The sequence below is a fragment of the Arachis ipaensis genome, chromosome B5 (assembly GCF_059453495.1).
Source record: "Arachis ipaensis isolate K30076 ecotype BB chromosome B5, ASM5945349v1, whole genome shotgun sequence".
In the NCBI taxonomy this organism is placed as follows: domain Eukaryota; kingdom Viridiplantae; phylum Streptophyta; class Magnoliopsida; order Fabales; family Fabaceae; genus Arachis; species Arachis ipaensis.
In genome coordinates this window covers 48,867,077-48,874,843 of record NC_142440.1, presented here as the reverse complement: position 1 = coordinate 48,874,843, position 7,767 = coordinate 48,867,077, and the positions used below count along the sequence as shown (strand labels likewise).

General features: G+C 40.6%; 1 non-coding gene across 1 annotated transcript; it reads left to right on the top strand.

Annotated features, from left to right (window-relative positions):
• Positions 1-7,016: 7,016 nt before the first annotated feature.
• On the top strand, positions 7,017-7,123 carry LOC148564117 (small nucleolar RNA R71). The gene has a single exon (XR_015884862.1). It is a non-coding gene; the product is annotated as a small nucleolar RNA R71 (small nucleolar RNA).
• Positions 7,124-7,767: the final 644 nt, after the last annotated feature.

The window sequence follows — 7,767 nt, the reverse complement described above, 5'->3', positions numbered from 1 at the left end:
CCATGGTATAGTTTCAGGCGTTGTCCATTAACCTTAATAAGTTCAGAGCTTGAAGGATGGCTTAGGTGATAAACTCCATACGGTTCGGCCTTCTCTACTCTGTATGGACCTTCCCATCTTGATCTCAACTTGCCTGGCATGAGCCTTAGTCGAGATTTGTAAAGGAGGACTAAATCCCCAGGTTGGAACTCTTTCTTCTTGATGTTTTGATCATGTACAGCCTTCATCTTTTCCTTGTATATTCTGGAATTTTCATAAGCTTCTAGGCGAAGGCTCTCCAGTTCCTGCAGTTGTAACTTCCTTTCAGCTCCGGCTTTCTCAATTCCCATGTTGCACTCCTTAACTGCCCAAAAGGCTCTGTGTTCTACTTCAACTGGGAGATGACAAGCTTTTCCATAAACTAAGCGGAAAGGACTCATCCCAATGGGTGTCTTGTATGCTGTTCTGTACGCCCAGAGTGCATCTTGTAGCCTGGTGCTCCAGTCTTTTCTATGAGGCTTTACTATCTTTTGCAAGATACGTTTAATTTCTCTGTTGGACACCTCGGCTTGCCCATTAGTTTGGGGATGATACGCTGTTGCAACTTTATGAATTATCCCATGCTTCTTCATTAATCTTGTCAATCTCCTGTTACAGAAATGGGTGCCTTGATCGCTCAAGATTGCTCGTGGTGATCCGAAGCGACATATAATATGGTTTCTCACAAAGGAAACAACAGTGTTAGCATCATCAGTGCAGGTAGGAATTGCTTCCACCCATTTGAAAACATAATCCACAGCTAACAATATATAAAAATATCCATTAGAATTTGGAAATGGACCCATGAAGTCAATGCCCCAAACATCAAAAATTTCACAGAAAAGCATAATTTGTTGAGGCATCTCATCCCTCCTGGATATATTACAAAATTTCTGGCATGGGAGACAAGATTTACAGAACTCAGCAGCATCTCTAAAAAGGGTAGGCCACCAGAATCCATAGTCTAAGATCTTTCTAGCTGTCCTTTGAGGACCAAAATGTCCTCCACTCTTAGATGAGTGACAGGCCTCCAAAATGGACTGGAATTCTAATTGAGGCACACAACGTCTAATTACTTGATCAGCGCCACATCTCCATAAATATGGGTCATCCCATATATAATATTTAGACTCGCTTTTCAGCTTGTCTCTTTGATGCTTAGAAAAATTTGGAGGAAATGTGCGGCTAACTAAATAATTAGCAACAGGTGCATACCAAGGGACTACTCAGATACTGCTTGCAGGTTATCAAAAGGAAAATTATCATCTATAGGAGTAGAATCATCCTTAATATGCTCAAGGCGACTCAAGTTGTCTGCCACTAAATTCTAATTACCACTCCTATCCTTTATTTCTAAATCAAATTCTTGTAACAGCAGTATCCAACGTATGAGTCTTGGTTTGGATTCCTTTTTAGCTAATAAATACTTTAAAGCTGCATGGTCCGAATACACTACTACTCTAGTACCAAGTAAATAAGCTCGGAATTTATCCAGAGCAAAAACAATAGCAAGAAGCTCTTTCTCAGTAGTAGTATAATTGGACTGGGCAGTGTCTAAAGTCTTAGACGCATAAGCAATAACGAAAGGATCCTTACCTTCACGCTGAGCCAGCGCTGCTCCTACTGCATGGTTGGAAGCATCGCACATGATTTCAAATGGCTGGCTCCAGTCCGGTCCTCTCACAATTGGAGCTTGAGTCAGAGCAGTCTTCAGCTTATCAAACGCTTGTTTGCAATCCTCACTGAACTCGATCTCAATATCCTTCTGCAGTAATCTGGATAAGGGAAGTGCGACCTTACTAAAGTCCTTAATAAATCTCCCTCACAGAAGAGGGGTAAGGTAAACTAGAAATAACATTCACCTTTGCTGGGTCTACAGAAATGCCATTATTGGATACCATATGTCCTAATACAATTCCTTGTTTTACCATAAAGTGACATTTTTCGAAATTTAATACAAGGTTTGTATTAACACATCTATCTAATACTCTAGATAATCCATCTAAGCAAAGGCTAAAAGAATCACCATAAATGCTAAAATCATCCATAAAAACTTCCATACAGTCCTCAATAAGATCAGAGAAAAGACTCATCATGCACCTTTGGAAAGTAGCTGGTGCATTGCACAAGCCAAAGGGCATTCTCTTATAAGCATAAGTCCCAAAAGGACATGTAAAAGTAGTCTTTTCCTGATCCTCAGGAGCTATATGAATCTAGAAATAACCTGTGTAACCATCTAAAAAGCAATAATGTGATTTACCTGACAGGCGATCCAGCATTTGATCAATGAATGGAAGTGGATAGTGATCCTTACGGGTAGCTTGGTTGAGACGCCTGTAATCAATGCAGACTCTCCAAGCATTCTGAACTCTAGTTGCTATGAGCTCTCCATGCTCATTCTTCACTGTAGTGACTCCAGACTTCTTGGGCACCACTTGTACTGGGCTTACCCATTCACTGTCTGAAATGGGATATATGATGCCGGCTTCCAATAGTCTGGTCATTTCCTTTTTGACAACTTCCAAGATGGTGGGATTCAATCTTCTTTGGGGTTGACGGACAGGTCTTGCTTCCTCTTCTAAAAATATTCTGTGCTCACATACTTGAGGGTTGATGCCTACTATGTCTGCCAAGCTCCACCCAATTGCCTTCTTATGCTTCCTCAGCACATCAAGTAACTGCTCTTCTTGTTGAGAAGTAAGTTCTCTTGCAATGATAACTGGAAACCTCTGCTCATCTTCAAGATAAGCATATCTGAGATGTGGAGGGAGGGGTTTCAATTCTAACTTTTGATCATGGGCAGGCTCTGGATTATCTGGAGCTTGTGAAAATGATGAAGTGTCCTCATTGTCAGTTAAGAGGATCCCCACACTTGGACCTTGTCCAGTGTGCCTCTCTTCGAACTCTTCCTTGTGAACTTCAGCTACACTTTCATCTATGACATCACACTGAAAGATGGAACGATCTTCTGGGGGTTTGTCAATGACTCCATTCAGATTGAAGATTACTATGCGGCCATCTATTTCAAAGGAGTATGTTCCTGAAAAGGCGTCCAATTTGAATTTTGATGTCTTCAGGAATGGTCTCCCAAGTAGGATTGATGATGGCTTATCTGAATCATTATGGGGCATCTCCAAGATATAAAAATCAGTGGGAAATGTAAGTCCTTTAATGTTCACCAAAACATCTTCAGCAACTCCAGCCACTGTAATAATGCTTTTATCTGCTAACACAAAATGAGCTGCCGACCTTTTTAAGGGAGGGAGCCTCAAAATATCATATATAGACAAAGGCATTATACTGACACATGCTCCTAAATCACACATGCAATCATAAATTACTACACCACCAATAGTACAGCTAACTATACAAGGACCTGGATCACTGATGCACGGAAAACTTGTCTCTCAACAAATCTCCCTTCAGCAAGTGTACCGAATTTGTCGTCAAGTAAAAACTCACAATAGAGTGAGGTCGAATCCCACAGGGATTGATTGATCAAGCAACTTTAATTAAAAGAATGTTCTAGTTAAGCGAATCCAGAATTTGGGTTGAGAGTTGCAGAAAGTAAAATGGCGGAAATGTAAATAACATAAAAGTAAATGCTAGAATTAAAGGACTGGAAGTAAATGACTGAAAATAAATTGCAGAATTGTAAATGGGAATGGGGGATTTTCTCATAAAAGTAAATAGCAGAAATTAAAGAGAATGGGTAAGATCAGAGATGGGGAATTCATTGGGCTTAGGAGATGTTGCAATTCTCCGGATCAAGTTCATTTTCATCTCTTCCTCAATCAATGCACTCATTGATCTCCTTGGCAATCTTAAGTGATTGAATTACAATTTCTTGCAATTCAATCTCTCAAATCTTGATCAATAGCCAATTCCTTGGTCAATTGCTCATGAGAAGAGATGAAGTATGGTCACTGATTATACCACATGCATTTCCCAAATCAAGTATTGAGAGGGTTATAGTCACATACCCATCCAAACCCAATTTGGTCCAGCATGAGAAAGCATTTCTAGCTTGATCTCTTCATTCCTCTTTCAAGGTTCAAAAGAGATCCAAGTTTGAAAAACTTCTCTTCCAAGATAACTACTCAATTGGATGAAGATCGAAAGCTTTCAAGTAAAATCAAGAGGAAAGATAGAAGAAGAATAATGAAAATTAGTATTGATCCATCAAATTACAACAGAGCTCCCTAACCCAATGAAAGGGGTTTAGTTGTTCATAGCTCTTGAAAATGAAAACAAAGATGGAGAATACATCATAAAACTAGAAATTTGCAAAGAAAGTAAAATACAGAGAGCCTCCAGAACTCCTTATCAATTCAAAGCTACTCCTATATATACTACTCTTCTCAGCTTCTAGTGTGATTCTTCAAGTCTTGGGCCTTTGGATCTTGAGTTTGAAGCAGTTCCTTTCTTTATTTGGGCTTGGCTTTACTTGCAGAGAGAAAGTGCGAAGTGGGCGGAGACTTTAGTTCAGGACGTTAGGGGTGTTAATATTTAGTGAGAATATAAGTTCGAGAACGTTAGTGACACTTAACATTGTCACTAACGTTCCAATGCACCCCTTTGCTTCACGTTAAAACCCACGTTAACTAGGTTAACGTGGCTTTTAACGTTGCCTTGTTAACCTTCGAGAACGTTAGTGACACTCAACATTGTCACTAACGTTCCAGTGTGCCCCTTCTTGCTTCACGTTAAAGCCCACGTTAACTAGGTTAACGTGGCTTCTAACGTGGCCCTTGCCATCCTTCGAGAACGTTAGTGACATTCAACATTGTCACTAACGTTCCAATGTGCCCCTAGGTCTCACGTTAGAGTCCACGTTAACTAGGTTAACGTGGCTTCTAACGTGGCCATCTTTAGCCATCCCAACGTTAGTGACAATGTTGAGTGTCACTAACGCTGGCTCATCCTTCATTCTTCATCGTTAGCTTCCACGTTAACCAAGTTAACGTGGAAGTTAACTTGACTCTTGGGGGTTGTGTGGTTGCTTCAACATTAGTGACAATGTTGAGTGTCACTAACTTTGTCGACAACTCTTCATCCCTCACGTTAGTTCCCACGTTAACCAAGTTAACGTGGGAGTTAACGTGGTACTTTGCATCATAGGCCAACATTAGTGACAATGTTGAGTGTCACTAACGTTGGCTTCTCTTCCCCCCTTAATGTTAGAGGCCACGTTAACTAGGTTAACGTGGCTTCTAACGTGGCCACTTCTGAGTGATTGCCAACGTTAGTGACAATGTTAAGTGTCACTAACGTTGGCTCAACTTCTCTTCTCCACGTTAGAGTTCACGTTAACTTAGTTAACGTGACTCTATAACGTGGGCATTGATGGCTTTTTGGCAATCACTTTTGTCATTAACCTTGCAAGTTACCTCCCCTTTTTTTGCTTCCTTTTGGTCCTGAAATCAAGCAATAAAGTGCATCAAAGCTCTAGTCCAAGTCATGATTAATGCAACATAATATTTGTCACTAAACTTATGTAAAATCCTCATGAAATTATGTAAAATGCACAATGTATGCTTGAATCAAGGCATAAGTGAATATCTACCCAAAACTATCTTATTTCCTACAGAAATGCATGAAACTAACCTAAAAACAGTAAAGAAAAGGTCAGTGAAACTGGCCAAGATGCCCTGGCATCAATCACTATATTTTTCAGGTAATCCTCCCATTAAAGCAGATATAGAACTACCTAAAGGAATAGTTTCTAATTCATTAATTTTGTCTTTATGGATACATAAGTCTTTTAGAAACTTTGCATATTTAGGTACCTGCTAAATAACATCAAAAAGAGGAACAGTTACCTCAACCTTTTTGAATTTTTCTACCATTTTGGGGTCAGGTTCCAGCTGCTTCCTGGGCTTCCTTGCAAGTTGTGGAAATGGAATTGGAGTAGTGTTCTCTATGGTGTCTGCGCCTTTTGGTGCTTCCTCCTGTGGTTGAGCTATTTCTTCTTCAGCTATGTCCTGTATATCCTCTTCTTCTTCAACATCTTCTATTTCTATTACCTCTTCAGCTGAGGTGTGTTCTGGTGGGCTTGGTTCCTCTTGATTCCTCTCCTGCAGTGTGGTTCCAAACCTTAGGGTGATGGCATTAATGCCTCCCTTTGGATTGGGTAATGGTTGAGAGGGGATTCCAGTGGAGCTTGAAGGTTGGTTACTGGAATTTTGTGTTGATCCAATCTGTGACATAAGAGCTTGCAAAGTAGAGGTGAGACCATTCAGACTGGCATTAATACTATTCATGTTATTTTCCATGGTCTGTTGTCTTCGCTCAAAAGATTGTAGTAGCTCTTCATTAGGAGATAAAGAAGAATGAGTAAATTGAGATGTCTGCTGTTGATTGTTCTGTGGTCCTTGGTTTTGCCTCAGGTGAGGTGCTCTGTAAGGTTGATTCTACTGCCTGTTGTTGTTATTATTCCACCTCTGATTTCCTTGATTATCTCTGCCTCCTCTGTTATTGTTGTCCTCCAATTCTAGTTAGAATTGTCTTGCCATTCATGGTTATTATTTCCATTTTGATTGTACCCTTGGTTGGGGCGGTCATAGAAGTTATGAGTGGATGCCACCATGTTGTCTTCTTGTTGGAGCTGCGGGCATTCATTAGTGTAATGGCTATAATCAGCACAGATTCTGCAAATTCTTTGTGGGACTAGTTGTTGGTTTTGCTGTGGCAGAGGAGGTTGAGCTTGCTTAGCTTGTTGTTGATTCAATTGCATCTGCTTCAGCAAGTTGGTCATCTCACATATACTCTGAGCTAGAGCAGCAGTCTCTCTGTTAGAGGATACTTCTGCAACGACTTTTGAACGGCCTTGCTTTTGCCTGTGATTCCCAGTAGATTCAGCTAAATCACTGATCAATTGCCAAGCCTCATCAGTGGTCTTGTACTTCTTCATAGACCCATTGCTAGCACTTTCCAATGTGGTCTTATCTTGGGGCCTCATACCCTGTGTGACATAGCTAAGCAACACTATCTTGTCAATCCTGTGGTGGGGGCATGCTTCCAGAAGATTATTGAAGCGCTCCCAGTATTCAAAAAGAGTTTCATTGTCATCCTGAACAATTGTGGAAATATCCTTCCTCAGTTTATCAGTAACTTCAGATGGAAAGAATTTCTCGAAAAACTCCTTTCTGAGTGTATCCCAGTTAGATACATTTGCCAGAGGTTGAGTGTAGTACCACTCTCTTGCTTTTCCCTCGAGAGAAAATGGGAAAGCTTTCAGCAAAATTGAAGTTTCATCAGTACCATCACACCTGACAGTAGAATAGGCTTCCTGGAAATCTCTCAAGTGCTTGATAGGCTCTTGAGCAAGTATGCCATGAAACTTGGGCATCAAGTTTAGCAGTGCGGTCTTTATTTCAAAATCTGTAGCCACCGCTGGATGATGCGCTTGAAATGGTTGCATTGTAAAATCAGGGGCTCCTTCCTCCTGGATGGTAACTTTCCTAGCTGCCATGTCTTCTGCACGTTAAACAACCGAATCAGTAGAACGGGGGCTGGTTTCTTCCTCAAGTTCACTCTCAGATCCGCCCTCAGAGCGGACTAACCGACGCTATTCTCGCCTTATTCGTAAAATAGTCCTTTCAATTTCAGGATCGAATATTAGCAAGCGCGGATCAGGAAGTGAACGCGTCATTTGACGGAAGAAACATGCAGCTCATAGTAACAAAATAAAATAAAATGCAAATAAATAAATTCTAATTAATAACTTTAGCACTCTATTGCAACTCC